Source organism: Triticum urartu, chromosome 6A (assembly GCF_056163025.1).
Source record: "Triticum urartu cultivar PI428250 chromosome 6A, HENAU_Tu73, whole genome shotgun sequence".
Lineage (NCBI taxonomy): Eukaryota > Viridiplantae > Streptophyta > Magnoliopsida > Poales > Poaceae > Triticum > Triticum urartu.
This window is the reverse complement of record NC_141878.1, coordinates 207,883,067-207,902,016: the sequence shown is the minus strand read 5'-3', so window position 1 is coordinate 207,902,016 and position 18,950 is coordinate 207,883,067.

Genomic DNA, 18,950 nt, shown 5'->3' with positions numbered 1-18,950 from the left:
TTTCGATATCATCCCGTTTCGCAGTGGCTATCACGCACTGCTCGGGCGAACCGCATTTGCAAAATTCAATGCAGTACCGCATTATGCATACCTCAAGCTCAAGATGCCAGGACCTAGGGCGGTCATAACAGTCAATGGAAACACAGAACGCTCGCTCCGCACGGAAGAGCACACTGCGGCCCTCGCAGCAGAAGCACAAAGCAGCCTTTTAAGGCAAACCGCCAGTTTGGCGATACAGCCCCCGGACACCGTCAAGTGAGTCTGGAGCAAACTGCAACATGATCGCCTGGCATGTTCAGAGCTCGCCTAGCAATTCGGCACCCGTCCCAGTCCCAGGCAAGCGACGAAATCCGTGCCGTGTGTACATAATTATGCACTGAAAATACCATGGGCATAGGCGAGGGCACGATCAGGGCACGTCCCGCAATGCGGCTTAACCGCCCTAGGGGCTGTATACCTTTATCATTTTTTCTCTTTCAAGACCTAACTCTCTGGAAGCCCTTTCCGGTAGTACGATTGCCGGACACATTACGGGAAGGAACATCCAAGGAGGCAAGAAGCTAAGATATACACGGGAACCCCTAGGTGTCTCTAATAATAATCGATATACCCGCTTTCTACTATTCATAAGCAGCTTGGCCTTGGATAAGACATGTCAAATAGTCCTATTTTCTGCTTATTGCACTACTTGTATCAGTATGCTTCGACATATTATTTAAATGCATAGCATTAGTCTATTATTGCATTACCCATCCCTTTTTCTTATATGTTCATTTAAGACAACTTGCACCCGTACATTCTGGTACGGTCAGTACGCCAGGGGCTTTCGTTTACCCCATAATACGGTGTGAGAAGTTCGAACACTTTCGATAGTGCGGCACCCCAAACTTATAGCATTATATGCATCAGCTCTGAATCATGTATTGGGTCAATAGTTGGGTTTGCCCAGCTCCCATGCTTTGGTACCTTACGTTCCGCTATATCGGCTAAGGTAGCGCTGGGAGAACTACTGCGATTGTGTCCCGGTTCTTCCAGACGAGCACCTCAGTAGAGAAAGCCAAAAACTGACTGTCATGATAAGGTGAGTGCTGGTCGCTGTTCGAGAGGTCTCAAGTCCTAAGACTTTTTCCGCTTCGGGCAAGGAGTCGGCCTTGCCTGACTTAGGCGTGTATAGCGCCCCAAATTCGGCCTTCCGAATACTAGTTGCTTCGCCAATATTTAAAATTGTAGACTTCTATGGCTAAGTGAGAGTGATAAAGCCTTATAGTTCGATATCCTGGTTCATTGTGCTGAACACCTCCCTTGAAGGACCCAAAATTGGGATAAAGAGTGCTCAGGTTTATTCCGAACACCCTAGTACTAGTTACATGGGAGCAGAAGCCGACGACTGGCCAACTCTCAGATTTTATAAACGGCCGCACAGAAGGTAATATTTTAAATTAAAAAAGCGTTGCATAGCGCAAATGAACTCGTTTCACATTACAGGATCACATGAGCACGTTCATTCAAAAATGACATCTCTGGCACATTCATCTGCCACAAGGTGGGAACCCTTCAGGACACTCTCATAATACATTTCAGGGCAGCGATGCTCCTTGCCCTCCGACGGCCCCTCCTTCACCAGCTTCACGGCGTCCAGCTTCGCCCAGTGCACCTTCGCCCGGGCAAAAGCCCTGCGCGCACCCTCGATGCAGACGGATCGCTTTATGACTTCATGCCGTGGGCAGGCATCCACTAGCCGCCTCACCAGACCGAAGTAGCTGCCGGGCAGGGGCTCGCCAGGCCATATCCAGACTATAAGACCCTTCATGGCCTGTTCGGCCGCCTTGTGAAGCTCGACCAATTGCTTCAGCTGGTTGCTCAAGGGCATTGGGTGTTCGGTCGCAGTATACTGGGACCAGAACAACTTTTCTGTCGAGCTCCCCTCCTCAGCTCAGTAAAACTCCGTGGCATCCAGTACACTGCGGGGAAGATCTGCAAACGCTCCTGGAGAGCTCTGAACTCGGGTAAGTATAAGGAAAGTGTCCTTCACATTCTTGCTTTGCATAATGAATGCCTTACCCGCTGCTATCTTCTTCACCGCATCCATCTCTTGGAGGGCCTTGTGGGCTTCAGCCTTGGCGCTCCGTGCGCTTTCGAGCACCTTCGCAAGCTCGAACTCTCGCGTCTTAGAGTCAAGCTCCAAGGACTCGTATTTTTTGGAGAGAGCCTCGAGCTCTTGCTGCACCTCGCCTACCCGGGCTTCTTGCTTTTCCCGCTCAAGGCGCTCCTTGGCCGCTTTGTCTTCGGCCTCGGAGAGTGCCTTCTTCAGGGTCGCCACCTCGGTCGTGGCCCCTGGCAAATTCATGATGATCCTATTACTTTACAACCGAACTTCTTTTTAAAATGAAGACAAGGTATTGCTTACCTTTGCTCTCCTCGAGCTGCCTCTTGGTAAGGCCGAGCTCGTCCTAGGACCGCTCCAGGTCCTGCTTCAGTTCAGAGACCTCCGCAGTACGTGCGACAACGGCCAGCAATGAAGCCTGCACATACACATACACATATTCTGATTAGACTCCTGGGTCATCATTTGATCCTCTATTCGGCCTTTCTTCGTGAACGCCGAATAGAGCATCATGGGCAACTGTCTATGCGGTAATATTTTATCATATTTCAATTCTTACCTCAAAGCCTGTTAGGAGCCTGGCACAAGCTTTGGTCAGTCCGTTTTTGGCGGACTGAACTTTCTCGATCACCGCACTCATGATAGTGTGGTGCTCTTCATCGATGGAAGCGCCGCGAAGTGCTTCCAGCAAGTTGTCCGGTGCCTCTGGATGGACAGAGGACACCGGCACGGGAGGCTTGCCCCCCTTAATGGTGTATTGCCTACCGGAGTCCGGAACCACCGAAGGTTCCAGGGCAGTATTCGGCTGGGGGCCGAACTTGGAGCCCGTGCGAGTCTTGCTCCCTTTGCGCCTAGGGTCCGGAAGGTTGCCTTGAGGTGCCCCCAGGACTACCTCCCCTCGGCTCGATGCCTTTCGGGACAACACCTCGACGTTGTTCGTAGGGCGAGGGGTGGAGGCGGTCGGAAGTGAATCGCTATTCATATTCGGCGAGTCCAATGAACCGTCTGAAGAATCTACGTTGAGATGAGCTCAGGACAGACTGCATAATCATATGCAGTGTAATGAGAAACAGTACAATAAAACATACCATGAATTACCATGGTGTCCGAATACTTACGACTTCGCCAGGGGATTTTCCCTGGGTAACCATTCGTCACCGCTGTAGGTGGCCGTCGTGGAGCAGTCCGGAAGGAGGGTCCTTCCTTTCTTGGACCCTTCGGCCTCCCTGGTTGGGTCGGCCTTCCTTTTCTTGTCTCCCCCGGCTGGGGAGGGGGAGAACTTTCCTCCTCCTCCCCCTCGTTTTCGTGGGAGGAGTGCACGTCGGAGTCATCAGACGATGAGTCCGATACAACCTTGCGCCGGAGACCCTTTCGGGTCCCCGTGGCCTTCTTCTTGGTCTTCTTCACCGGCACCTCGTAAGGTGCCGGAGCCAGCATCTCCGTTCGGAGAGCATCTGCAGGATCTTCAGGCAGGGGGGCTGGGTAATCGAGCTGCTCCGCTGTCTTTATCCAGTCCTGCTAATGACATGGAAGCTTAGATCCTGCACATGATTTAACTCGGGCAAATAAATACCTTGTCAGATATAAAAACTTACCGGATTGGCATGGCGCTTTGCGTTGAGTCCGTGGTCCTTGGTGAGGGAAGGAGGTACCTCGGCGCCCTTGAACAGCACCCTCCAGACGTCCTTGTGCGTCGTGTCGTAGAGTTCTCGCAGCGTTTGGTGCTTGGACGGGTCAGACTCCCACAAATTGAATGGACGTCGTTGACATGGGAGAATCCGGCGGAAGAGCATGACCTGGACCATGTTGACGAGCTTGATTTTGTTGCTCATCATGTTCCTGATGCTGGTCTGGAGTCAGGTTAGCTCTACCGAGGAACCCCAGGACAGGCCCTTCTCTTTCCAGGAAGTGAGCTGCGTGGGGATTCCAGATCGAAATTTGGGGGCCGCCACCCAGTTGGTGTTGTGCTGCTCGGTGATGTAGAACCACCCCGATTGCCACCCCTTTGTGGTCTCCACATAGGAGCCTTCGAGCCAGGTGACGTTAGGCATTTTGCCCACCATGGCGCCTCCGCACTCTGCTTGCTGGCCAACCACCACCTTCAGTTTGACATTGAAGGTCTTCAGCCACATGCCGAAATGGGGCTTGATGCGGAGGAAGGCCTCGCACACAACGATAAACACCAAGGTGTTGAGGATGAAATTCGGGGCCAGATCATGAAAATCCAGCCTGTAGTAGAACATGAGCCCGCGGACAAACGGGTGCAGGGGAAATCCCAGTCCGCGGACGAAGTGGGTAAGAAAAACTACCCTCTCATGGGGTTCGGGCGTAGGGATGATCTGCCCTGCATCTGGTAGCCGGTGGGCGATATCCGCGGCCAGATATCCGGTTTCTCATAACTTTGTGATGTTCTCCTCCGTGACGGAGGAGACCATCCACTTGCCTCCCGCTCTGTACATGTTTGGAGTGGTTTGAGAGGAAGGACAAGAGCTTGGGTGCTGGAGCTCAAGTGTGTGAGAATGGATAAGCGAGGAGGAAGAAGGCGTGGGTGAAAAGGAGGAATCTTTGTCCCTTTATAAGGGAGGAAGAGGTGATACGCCTCCCCAGTTGCCTGGTAAAACCGCTTATTCCCCAAGCACCGTAATTGATGGCGCGGTTGGGTTACCCACGTCTGTATTGATGAGAATCCTGTAATAAGGGGACACGATCTCTGCTTTGACAAGGCGTGTCAAGAAAACCGCCTCGCGTTATGTGCGGTGCTAGTTGAGAAAAACGGTTCGAATAATGACCGGGCCATGACGTGATGTCATGCTGTCAAAACGTGTCAGCAGATTTGACTTTTGGAAATATTATTCTCTCTACGGTGGGATGTGGAACTTGTTTTGCAGAGCCGGATACTGTCCTTGTGTTCAAAATTTTCCATGGAGTATTCGGAGGAGGTACCCGCCTTGCAATGCCGAAGACGAAACTGTGCACCGGACTCATCGTTATTGAAGCCTGGTTCAGGGGCTACTGAGGGAGTCCTGGATTAGGGGGTCTCCGGACAGCTGGACTATATCCTTTGGCCGGACTGTTGGACTATGAAGATACAAGATTGAAGACTTCGTCCTGTGTTTGGATGGGACTTTCCTTGGCGTGGAAGGCAAGCTTGGCAATACGGATATGTAGATCTCCTCCCTTGTAACCGACTTTGTGTAACCCTAGCCCCCTCCGGTGTCTATATAAACCGGAGGGTTTAGTCCGTAGGACAACAGAAAATCATACCATAGGCTAGCTTCTAGGGTTTAGCCTCTACGATCTCGCAGTAGATCAACTCTTGTAATACTCATATCATCAATATCAATCAAGCAGGATGTAGGGCATTACCTCCATCAAGAGGGCCCGAACCTGGGTAAACATCGTGTCCCCTGCCTCCTATTACCATCCGCCTTAGACGCACAGTTCGGGACCCCCTACCTGAGATCCGCCGGTTTTAACACCGACAGCCATATCATCTAACGCAGATGGAGATCGTATGCATTGCGCCACAAGCAGCGAGAGCTCGGACTTGGTGTACTGGTAGAGCAACAGGTCGACGACAGGCGAGGTACTGCACAAACTTGCGGCAATAGAGGCTAGCGTGCGACTTGAGTCCGTGCTAGTGTGTGTTCATGCACTACAAGCTGCGTGCTGCATGAGTATTTGCCAGTAGTTAATCACAACCGGAGATTGGTTTAGCTGGTTAACCTGTTTTTCCCATATAAAGCGTGAGGTCTAGTGTTCGAACCATGCCCCCGTGCATATTTTTTCGTTCAACTTCTTTCTTCCGCGCAATGATAGGTAGGACCCGCATGACAGAGAGAAAAGTGATTTGACAAGACACCAGGAGGTTTCTTTGACTGGTCAAAATGGATGAATACAGAGCTATACGATCTCGCAGTGACCGTATAATCACCTCATCACGTATATAGTTACAGTATCGACCGTATTCTTGAGTACAGTGACCAAAGTGAACTCATACGATAAGTTCAATGACCAACCTTGCATTTTACTCTTTTAATTATTTAGTTTGTACACTTTGCTCTCTTCCAATAATTTTGAGCACTTGTATTCGACCTAAGTCAGTGTGCCACCGTATCTCGTACTACTCCCTCCGTCTAGGTATAAGTCACGTTAGAAGGTGCAGCGGGACCAAGGTGCAAGCAGATTGGAGGAGAAGGAGAAACTTAACCGATCCTTCCTCCAATCAAAGCCCTGATTTATGTCTCTAAATGTAACAATTTGTCACAACAATTAAGAGATGCCGTTTTAGCTACCATGCAGGGCCACGTAGTAACTCGCATGCAAGCCGACTTTGATTTCTTGACTGATCAGCGCGTAGTTGCGCTCCATGCATTGGGTTTCCACGGGAGATAACAAGGCAGAGTAAGTAACAACGCTCGCTAGTAACAAGGCTAGGAGGGGATTTAGATGCGAAGTTAATGGACGACGCCTAACCATTTTGGGAATATCTGATTTTCAAAAGAGGACTTAACACCTAGACGGAGGGAGTACTACTCCTCAGTCTAGGTTTGATGGAATATTCGTCACCTCTTCTCTTCTTGTACGTACTCCATTTGTATCTCACTTCCTGTGGCTTCGCACTCGCATGATATTCCTATTCTATGAACCTTTGTGTGTGTGTGTGTGTGTTTAACAGCGCGCGTGTGTGTGTGTGTTAGAGAGAGCGACACATCGACCTACTCCTACAGAGAGATGGTGTGTAGTGTACGATTTAGCCACGAGAGTAGGTGCATCCTCTTGTTTCCGGGCGTCCATTCAGGACAGCTTCCACGCCCGTCCCTGACCAGCCTGGCCCACCCAAAGCCCCTCCATCGCCCGCGTGCACGTCCCACCTGAAACGGTCAGCACCGCTCCAAAGAATCGGTGCTGCATTCATGCCCGGGCAAAGCAGACGCGACCTCTCACTGGCGCCTACGTTGAAGGGAGAAGTAGATTCAAGAGTGATGGTTGCTTCGTACGTCCATCTTACTGCTGGGTCTATGTGATTTTACGGCTCATTAGTCATTATTACTAAGGTGGTACACCTGCTGGATGTCCCACGCTTCGGTGAAAGGAGGTACTAGATTACAATTTTCTCCATTTTTATAGCGGAGGAGTGTGAAAGAAGTGAAAACACACAGGCTCAGTGATTACATGGCCCACCTCACACTATCACCATATTTTCTGGACACCTTGTGACACCTAACCCTTTACATAGTAGTAGTACGTAGTACGTACTGTAATGTCTCAGTGAGATAAACTTGTACAATGCTATGAAGCTTCCAGCTTCTGTTTCATGTATCTTACGTCCAAGGTTGCCCCGTTGCAACATTCATCAAATACAAAGGAGAATAACATGCATGCTATTGCATCTCAATGATTGAGAGATCATAGCCAATATGTACTCCCTCCATTCCAAAATAAGTGTCTCAACTTTATGCAAACTTTACTACAAAGTTGTACTACTTCTAAAGTTGACACTTATTTTGGAACAGAGCCAACTAAAGAAAAAAACGATCCATGCAGTCCCTAGCACTTGAACCCTAAACCCTAAACACTTATTTTGGAACTGCACAAATTTGCTGGCAACGTTGAAGCTTCCGAAGAAATGAAGTTTGCAATCCTTTGGCCATCGGATCATTTTGTGTAGTTCCACTAAAATCGAGATGAGCATCCCTGTGGCAAAGAAATTGAAGAATCGTGATTATAATAAGATTACTAGGACTAGTTGATGAGACATAAACTCATCACAAATACAGTACGTAGAAGCCAGTAGAGGTATGTGCGGGGCAAAGAAGTAGACAAATTTCCACATGGAGCGATGTGGGCAGCTGGGGCAGTGGTGCAAGTTGGCAAGGAAGTTGTACCTGAGGGATGTCGAGGCATAGCTCAACCTAGAGGAGGGCGGCGGGAGGCAGCAACTGCCCATTTTGTGGCAGTGAGCAAGGGACGAAGGCAACCTCGCCGGCTTTGTGAGAGAGAACGGAGGGGACCCCTGATCAGGATGTGTCGACGGTGGGTTTTCGCCATCGGCAACGGAGACCACATCTACACAAAGCATCCACCACTTCCCCCAGTGGACGTGATCCGCCCGGATGTTAGAGACGTGGCCATAGTCCTTTTATGCGAGAGAGTGTGAAGAGAGCAACCCCAGAAATCAATCGTGTAGCCTCATCCTGGCCATGCATGTATATAGTGGAGCGGTTTCCTTTTCTCTCCATATGAACCTATTTATATTGCGTACGTGCCACTAAAGAAAAAAACTTTATTTATAAATGACACGGCACCGTTCATGCGTGGTTCCCGACCCTCCATTATTTATAAGTTAGTAACTACTACTAGACGCGTCAAATTATCACGTGGGCTGCATCATCTTATAGAAATGAGCTCCACCATGTCACGTGTGTGGTTGGGGAAGAAGCGAAAGACGCAAAGAGTGCTACTTGTACTACGTGCGTGGGTGCGTGCGCCTCTTCTCTTCGGGCATGGTTATTAAAAGTATAGCCCAGTACAACACCACGTGGTTATTATATATGGGCAAAGAGTACATGCAGTAATAATGACTAATAAGGCGTCAAATCATGAGGCCCACCTTTCTCTATGTTTGAACGAGGAAGAAACCATCATTTCACTCCATGTTGAATATCTATCTGCTGCTACCTCCTCAAATAAATAAAAATCCACTTCTACCTCCCTAGCATGGTTAATAATATAGCCATGTCAATAACGACGTAGAAATATCATTCAATGATACAATAGGGCTGGATCTAAGGCTGGTGATTTTTTTTACTTTGTCTCTTTCTCTTTTTGTCTCATTTACTCATTTTACATAGGAGCACGTGTAGAGGATGGCTATTCCTTTCGGTGGGACTTCTTCATGGGGTTTAAGACTAAGCGACTCCGAATTATGCCCGCTGCCTACCACTCGGAATCGTGCTATCTATGATAGGGAGTACTACTCCCATTGCAACATTGAGGTCCACTCGGTCTACCACGTCCTATAAGAAGAGACTGTCATGCAAAACCTACATCTTGTTGCCTTCTTCCTCATACAGCATGTACCACTGGTATGTATGTACGTACGTACGTACGTACGTACTACTACTACTACTACTACTCATTACTTGGGAAAACCCTAGCAGTAGCACAGCTATTTTCCTATCAGTAGCACGGGACGACGCGCTACTGATAAGGCGCTATAGCTAACGTATAGCAGTAGCGCCTATCGTCCCACGCTACTGCTATGCATGGCTAGAAGTAGCGCGCTTTAGTGAAGAGTGTTGCTGCTAATATCTGCAGCGCATTTTAGCAGGAAGCGCTACTGCTAACTTTGTTCCCGTCGCTACTGCTAGTTTTATTAGTATTTTCTGCATATTTGTTTTGTATTTGAATAGGCTTTATACAATAATCTTTAGCATATCATACACATACAAATGTAATCATAGCATATACATACAAATAGTCTCATCAAATCATGTCAACATCATAATCATCATCCAACACAAAGTGGTCTCTCGTCATCATCTCGAAAATAGAGATACAAGTATCGATTACTTGCAACTGCATCATCATCCATCTAAACAATGATATACGTGAGAAGAGCTATCACTTTGAGTGAGAGCGGCACTATGTAGAACATGGGTTCGTATCCCTCTCCCGCATTAGCGTGAACCTAAACTAACTACTGCCTGTCGCTCGGAAACCAGAAACCGGTACACCTGGGCCTGACACTCCGGCCACTTGTCGTATATATACTCCTTGCGTAGCACTTCTTCGCCATCGATGATCTATGCACCTGCATCGTCATATGAGTTGATGATATGCCACATATAGAGTTGAGCTACAGAAAGAGACATACTTGGAAAAAATAGAAGCAACATATCATAAGCATAAATAACAAAGTTGATCGTACCCAAAATGCCCTAACTAGAGTGATCGTCCCTAGTAGAGGAGGACGGTTTAATTACATCACAAATGAAGTTTCATCGTGCATAACTCAAAGTTTCGTCATACAGAAAGTATGGACTAAATGGACACATTGTCATATATCGACAATCACTCCAACATGTAGTACCATCCATCCAAGTCAGGCAGATAGTCCCCGAGCCTAGTGAAAGTCTTGAGGTCGAGACGCTGAGCGGCTACCCGTGTTCGGGCGTCTTCCCGCGACATTTTTCCTTCTTCGTAGAACATCCCTGTTTTTCTGACGACCTCCTTCATGATGATTTGCGCAAGTTCATGCCGGATGTGATAGAACTCAGCTCGAAGTCGATGATCCTCGATATTTCCTACGTTCTTTGCCCATTGTGGAATATGGGCATCGCCGGATGTAGGTGACATGCGAAGGTTCTGGTGATCCCATCTGTACTCCAACATGTGGTGTAGGACATAGAATCCATCATTAAGACAATCACTCGGTTGCTGAATGCAGCAGAAGTCGGTCTTATGGCCGAAGGCGGGCCTGCCGTCCCTTCTCTTCTTGTCCTTGACCTCTCCACCCCGTGCGTCGTAGTAAAACATAGCACTGTCAAGAACATCCTTGATGTGGGTGTAATCCTTTTTGTTAATGTTCTTCGATGAGTCCAAGTAAAGAGCGTGGGAGTATCGAAGGTAGAGGATGATGAGGACGGCGCGCCCGCCGCTGCGCAAAATAAGTACACCTCAAATTAATTAGCCTCCACCGTGCAAATGAATGATTGAAATCGACGGAAGGATATCTGCGCGGATGACTTACAGGGGATGATAAGGCACGAGAATCGCCTCCTTGTCCTTATTGGCGAGCATGAATTGACGATGTATTCCCTCGCGTATTCACGCTGCTTTGCGCAGACTCCCAAGAAGCCCTCGTGCATGAAGTACGGGTCAGCGACACAGATATGAGGTATCTACTCAACCCCAATGGTGTAGTTCATGTGCAAGGCATAAAGGCAGACAAACGTAAAATCCAGCTTCTTCATGTGAAACACGTCGAATATGTAATCGAATCGAAGGAAGAACTTCTCCGCGGGGAATGTGTTGACGTACGACAATTGCTGTGGAATGTTAACCATGTAGAGTGATCCTGGATCTTTCGAGGCGATGAGGCCTTTCTCTATCCGCAGTACATCGTCATGAAGTCCCCTTAGATCGCCGAATCTGGCCCCTAGCACTACTGCAGGTAGGATTGGTTGACCGGGGATATGCCATTTATCCGCACCGGGGATATCTATACGGTCTTGAACCCGAGGCTGCTGAGGCCGCTGGATCATAGAATCAACTTTTTTGCCATTCCTCGGTCTCTTCCTAGACTTCTTTCCTATTGGAAGGTCGTACATAAAACGTTCAGCCTCCAAAGACGGCAATTCAGGCACCGACTCATGACGCTCAAACCCTAAGTAGGCGCCAGTATTGACTTACTGTTGAGTGCCATCGTCATCCTCATCCTCATCTATGGCGACATCACCAGCGGCTAATGGAGCCTTTTCCTCACCCCCTCCGTTGTGATCGAGCACGATAGCCGACACTAATTGGGTAGGTGAGGTGTTGATGTTCATACCTAATTGCGTGCTCGTGGGTGTGCTCCCGGCCGCCTCCAGACGAAGCAGACTCTTTGGCCACAACAGGACTCACCCATTGCAACAATCACCAAGCCGCCGCAGGGTCTTGTCGTCATCCCCCTCTAGTACCAGAGGAGCCAAATTCTCGTGGCCCGGTTTGACACTGGCCACGGAAACCTTGAAGGCGTTCGGGGGGATCGGCCGGCTGTGGAACAATGGTTCCTTCAGCTTCATTATCGTCGCCTTCCCCACGTCCACCTTCTGGTCGCCGATGGTGTACAATATGGTGCACAGGGTTTCGTCGGCCTACAAAGAAAAGTCTGCGACATGAGACATCCGAAAGGCAACGAAAACGGAAGATTATACATTTATTAAAGGGGGTCGGTGTGACAGATATCGTGAGGTCATAGAGCTCAGCCAAAGACGAAGCACCGCCGAGCACGTCCGGTGCCGGAGCCGGTGCGGGAGCAGGTGCAGCTGCAAGTGCTGGTGCAACGCTAGTCGAGCTGCTCCCCAAGAAGTCAGCAAGGGGAAAGTCCGCTGCATTTTTTTTCTGGATTTTTCCTGGACCAATTTTAAACAGCCGGAACCAAGGAAGTAGACATATCTACAACCACCTGTTTTGCGGCAGCTACCGCTGCTGCGACTGTCTGAGATGATTTCTTCTCGACCGCAATCTCAACCTTCTTGTCGATGTTTTCTTCAGTTAACCTCCGTCTTTCCTTTCTCTCCTCCGTGGTCTCACGGTAGTACTTCTTCCACGTGGCGCCGTCTCCAACACCGTGCACGCGTCCATACGATGGTCGAATCTCCACCGGGAGTCGCTTCAATATGTTCAATGCCCGGTTGAATGGAGTGTCCCACTTGGGCCTCGCCAATGCCTCAGACGGCGAGTCACTTTCGGCCACAATCCTGTGCTACTCTCTCTCAAAAGGCACAAGGATCGTTTACAAATATGACTAACATGCAGTCGAATTGATCAAAAACTAAAATTACCAGCAGTCTCATGAACTCCATCGTGACCACGTTCGTCTCGAAAACCTTCTTCACTGGGTCCCAACGGTGCCGGGCCCTGAGGACGTCACGCTCCTGTGGGACGGTGAAATCCGCCAAGGGGTCTGGGATACCCAGACTCGCGGCTTACGCGTCCTCCTTGGCCCATATGGACCTCTTCCCGCCGTAACCACGGCTTTCGAGGTGGTGGCACCCAATGTTCCTCTGTTGAAGCCCCTTCATGTACTTCAACTTTTTTTGGCAGCTTCGGCCTCGCAAGCCGCCTTGAATATTTCAAAGTGCTCTGCCGTGATTGTCGGATTATCCTTTACAATCTCGGAGTAGGGTTCCTTTTTGTCGATGATCCTTGCTTTCACCCTTATTTTCCAGGCGGCCAACGCCTCGCTAAACTTGGTCATGGCGTGTTTGTTTATCTTCTTAATTGTCGGGTGCTTATCTGGATCTTTATAATCCTTTTCATTCCGGCACGGGAACAAGAATATCTGGTGCAGGTTCTTTAGGAGGGAGGGCCTCATATTATCTATCTCCTATAGTTTCTCATCGCTGATGGTGGCGGTTGTCCGTACGATGCATCCTATTTGATTGCCGTATCACGCGCGCGCTTCCTCGGGCGCGTTTGGCTCAAAATTGCCGTCGTCCACGTCCATGACCACCAGTCTAGTAGTCCTGAGTTTGTTAGGAAGTCGTTGCCTCTTTGCTTTCGGTTCTACACCGGCTCCGCTCCCCGAGGCAGCGCCGGTCTCAGTCTCAGCGCCGGTCTCGATGCCGGTCTGAGTCTCAGCGCCGATCTCAGTCTCAGCACGAGTCTACGTGTCGGTCTCAGTCCCCTATGCGACCGGTGGGCCCAGCAACAACATCGGTTGATCATCAGCAAGGCTCAAAAATTCGTCTGCCGCCAGGTAGACGTCGTCGCAATCACCAGAACCCTGTCCTTCATCGTTGCTAGCTGTGTTTCCTACGATTAAATCTAGTCAATTAATTCTAGACCTAATAAAATGAATAATGACATAAAAAGGCCTATGTTTTGCAAGAACGTTGACTCCTTCTCGGTGCGGCAAATCCGGGCACTCGATATGTCCTAGTTGTAGCACAAGTAATGCCGAAATTCACGGAAAATTTCGGCATGACCTTTACTAAAAAGTGGACAAATCGAGAACCTGAAATTTGCCGGAATGGAACTGAATCAACATTCCAGCAAAACATAGGCCACTCAGCTTCATTCCCTGGAAATATTGTTCAAATATCCATCTTCGACACCGCAACACATGTCCAAATATACACGAGCAACCACATGTCCAAATATACATGTCCAAATTTCACAAGCTAATTCAAAAACAAAGTGTAGAAGAAAATTCATTTAACTACTAATAGAACAAAATTCAGTTAACTTTAGTGCTCTATAATGATGAAAGGAAAAAAATCCAGTTAACTACTAATTTCATTCATTTAGGTTATACATTTAACTTCACGTAATTAACCTACTGTACCACTACTACTAGCAGCACTACTAACCTAATTAACCTAGCAAAACTCTACCGCCCTAACTAAAAAACATCTAATTAACATCTACTAGTACCACTACTGCCCTAACCTAATTAACATCTACTAGTATCACTATATACTACAAGCAGCATCTACCCTAATTAAACCCTACTGCCCTAACTAACTTTTGTTGTAAACTAAATTTTTTGCTCTAAACTAATTTTTGCTCTAACACCTACTACTTAACATCTTTTGCTCTAAACTAATTTTTTTGCTAGCTGTAAACTAACTTTTGCTCTACTAATTTTTGCTCTAAAATGAGAGAGAGAGAGAGGAGTGGGGTAGGGGTGGGGGACTTACAGAGAGGGGAGAAACGGTGGCGGGGAGGTGCTCGGCGACGGAGGCGGGGGCAGAGAGGGCGGGCTCAGGCACGGGCAGTGGCGGTCCTTGGCGGGCTCGGGCGGTGGTGAGGTCGAGGGCTGTGACGATGAGGTCGAGGGCGGCCTCGGGAGGCGGCGGTGAGGCTGAGTGCGGCATCAGGTGGCGGCGGTGAGGATGACGGCGGCCTCGGGGGGAGACGGTGAGGTTGCGGGCGTCCACGCCGGGAGGAGACGGCGGCGAAGTGGGGAAATGGCAAATTGGGGAGACGGCGGCGAGGGCGAGGGATTTGGGGGAGAAGTGGTGGCCGGGGGAAGGGAAACCACTGTTTAATTGAAACATAACGGTAGCGCGTTCCTGAAAACGCGCTATAGCTAAGTTAGCTAAAGCGCGTTTCCTGAAACGCGCTACTGCTATTCCTTTCTCCTTTTTCCCCTTTTTCATTTATTTTTCTTTACATTTTATTTTTTTCTTTCTCCCTTTTCTATTTCTTTCATTTTCATTTACTTTTCTACTTGTTTTTCATTTTATTTTATTTTCGTTAGCAGTACCGTCTTACACATAAACGCACCGCTACAACAAAATTAGCGGCAACACTATTTCAAAACGAGCGGTACTACTATGTGTAGTCGATCAGCTTAGTGGTGGGAATTTTTGTAGTAGCGCTTTTACATCGGGACGCGCTACTGCTATATATGTATCTGCAACATGGTTATTTAGCAGTAGCGCCCTTTTTTAACATGCGCTACTGCTAAAGTTCTGTGTATAGGCTTTTCCCTAGTAGTGCCTACTAGTACTACTACTACTACTACTACTACTACTACTACTACTACTACTATTACTACTACTACTACTACTACTACTACTACTAATACTACTACTACTACTAGTACGACTACTCATTCTCCTATACACCTTGCGCTTGGCATCTCCAAAATATTAACCTTGCGCTTGGCTCTTCGCCTCTTCGGGAAGTCGAGCAATAATGGTACGACAGTATATATTGTTCTGGCTATCTGAGACCGAATGAATTGCTGCATGTCCACCACATGGGCGAGGGTCGAGCGAGGGTCGAGGGGTGAGGGGCGAGGGAGAGTGCGTACTAGTATTACGCCCATTTAATATGGACTACATACGGAGCAAAATGAGTGAATCTACACTCTAAAATACGTCTATATACATCAGTGTTTGGAGTATGTACTAGTAGTTAATATTGAAATCTACTAAAAGACATATATTTCAAACAATATGATAATCTCTCTAACCAAGGTAGGGACGAGGAGTAAATGGAGGGAGTGGTAACATTTTCTCCTGTTCCTGCGAGCCCCCGCGCGCATGGGCGAGGGAGCGGGTGTAAGGCATACTCTAGTAAGCAAGCTTCACCTCATCCTGCGAGCCACCGCACCCGTGGGTGGGGGAGATGGCGTACTAAGCAAACTTCTCCTCGTTTTACGAGGAGAAGGGACACATCAAAAGTAATACATACAGAGCATCTCTAGTGTATAGAGCCTTGCCTCTAAGGTAGGCCCCACGTGGTTTACCTCTTTTTTAACAAAATGCGTCAAGTCACAATTTGTTTGTTCACCTATGGTACATGATCCTCCATAAAGTGGACAACCAGTACACGTGTCAAATTACCACATGGGCTGCATTTTCATACAAAAATGAGCTCCACCATGTACCCACGCGGGTGTAGTTGGGAAAGAGGATTTGGGAAAGAGACGGGAGTACATGCACTGTGCGTGCACCTCTTCTCTTCGTGCACGCCCCCCACCTACGTGGGTGTTTGTGAGAGAGATACAAACCTAGACAGATGGCGTATGCATTCGTGAGTGTTTTTTGTTGGCGGGTGATTTCGTGAATGTATTTATGGGAATATTTGTCGATGATATCTCAAACAAAAATTTGACACCTGCAATGTGTGTGAAACAAAGGCCTATCTATATCATATATAGAGGGGGCAATCCATGAGAAGAGAGGGAGGGGTAATAGATATCGATAAAGTCGAAGAGAGGATCAAGTGGGTGGGTGCGAGATTGATGAAGAGAGCCATCAAAATTGTGTGTGCAAGTCAAAGATATAGGGCGAGTGACCTACCGGGACGTCAGAGGGCATGGGGAAAGTTTGTGTGTGGCAGGGAGACATGACTAGAGTGATGGATGTATCAGTGTGTGGGGGGGGGAGGGGAGGCAGAGACCTAACTAGAGAGGTAGATCGACTCGTATATGTGTTGAGAAGGAGAGACCCAACTATGTGTTGAGGGAGATCGGTTGACATCCCTACATAAGTGAAGGACGGGAAATAGGTTGGGACAGAGAGAGAGAGAGGAGAGAGAGGGGAAGAGGGAGGGAGAGGGGTAGAGTGCTGGATGGGTGATGGAGTTGCTTCTCGAAGATGGTGGGAGAGGCCTACTAGACAAACTAAGGGTAGAAATGCAATATTATCAATAAGAGTGGGGATGTGTTTCTGTGTGTGCGTGTACGTGATAGATGTGTCGGGATTGTCGGCGTCCTGGGAACAGGGGTACCCAGACTTGCCTGCCTGCGGCACAACGTGTGGCTCCACCAACGGCCTAGTACGGCCCATCTTCATCAGCAACCACTTAAGACCCTTGCGAGGGGCCAAGCCTCGTGAGGCGGATGACACCAAGACCTCCCCAGGGGCAGCATCGCTACGCTGGCTCCCGAGGAGCAGAGATATCTATGCAAGGGGCACCTCGCGAGGTCCGTGTGATGTGAGCCATGACAACCAAAGCCAGGCGGGCGCCAACAGGCGCAGAGTACATGTTTCCTCTTTGGTGCTAAAGGGGCAAGCACAGGTGAGGAGTCCCGAGGCATCAGACCAGCGGGACGGAGGTCACCGTGGAGCCCATGGCGGCGTCACCACCAGAAACTTTGGCAGGAAAACACCACCTTTTGTCAGGATAACTTCTAGTTGTCTCCCTTCGAAATTGGCCGTTGTGGGATCCCTTCCTACCTAAACATTTGGGAAGAGGACCAGGGCCTCCGTAAATAGGACTAGCCACCATCGTAGTCAAGGATCAGCTCATCTTGGATCAGATCCACTCCACCAAGGCCATCTCTCCAGCTCATTGAGCTCAAGAACACCTCTCCTCAGGAGGCTGTTCATCCATTGTACTAGTTCATCCCTAGCCCACGAGGCAATCCACCACCGAACACTAGAGTAGGGTATTACACCACAACGGTGGACCGAACCAATATAAATTCTCGTGTCTCTTCTTCCTTGGGTTCGGCGAGCTAGGCCTTGAGATCGTTGCGAGAGCGAACTAGGGAGAGAGAGATCTTCGTGCACACCCCAGAGTTCGAACCTTAAGGGTTTGCTAGAACCCAGAATCCAACATTTGGCATGCCAGGTAGGGGTGTGCTAAAGCCTTTCTTCCATTCATCCGCGCTCCAGTGCTCCACCGCATCCATGGCTGACGCTCGCCGAGCCCGTGATGAGCGCCAGGCCGCCCTCGCCGCCGGCATCGCTCAGAAGGCGCCCGTTGGTGGACCTCCCCGTCGTTCTCCATCACCCGCTGCCAACGCCGCCACCGGCCCAGCAGCGAATGAGCAGCAAGCTTCATCACTGCACCCCTCCGTGCGGCGGGACGGACGCATCGCCACACCGTCGCTGGCTCTGGCCGGCTCGTCATCCCACGCTCGTCGCGCGCCCACGGACTCGAAGGCCGCTCTACTCATGGCACACGAGCTCCTGCGTTACCGCCCGGTCGATGACCTCTATGAGGACTGGCTGGACCGCATCGCCGAGCTCGTCGGCGCTGTTGGTGGATCTCTTGCACCGTCCCTCTCACTGCCTCGCCCACCTCCAGCTGAGGGAGACATGGCTCACGGAGCGCCTCCGCCGCCTCCCCATCAAGACGGCGCCCTCGCACCAAGACGCGCAACCCCGCAGCGTGACCCGCCATGCTGGGCATCCGCACACTAAGAGGGAAGCTGCCAAGAAGTCCTGAGGCCACAAGAAAACTCTTCGGCGCTCCCAACAACACCGCGTCAAGACCGCGTACTGCCTGCAGCAGCGGCACGTGGATACCAGTACTGGGCTCCGCCTCCGCGACGGGCTCCGGTGACCACAGTAGGCTGCCGCACCTTCACTCCTGAGCTGCGCAACATTGTCTGGCCAGGCAAGTTCAAGCCAGACCTGCCTCCGCGCAACGACGGCACCCCTGACCCTATAGAGTTCTTGCATCTCTACGATCTGAGCATCAAGGCAGCCAACGGAGTTGAGAAGGTCATGGAGAACTGCTTTCCCATGGCCCTCAAGGATGGCGCGCGCTCTTGGCTCCTGAACCTGCCCGCGGGATCGATCTCCTCCTGGGGCGAGATGCGCGAGCATTTCGTCGCCAACTTCCAGGGCACTCGTGAACGCCCGCCGACCGCAGGCGACCTGCGGCA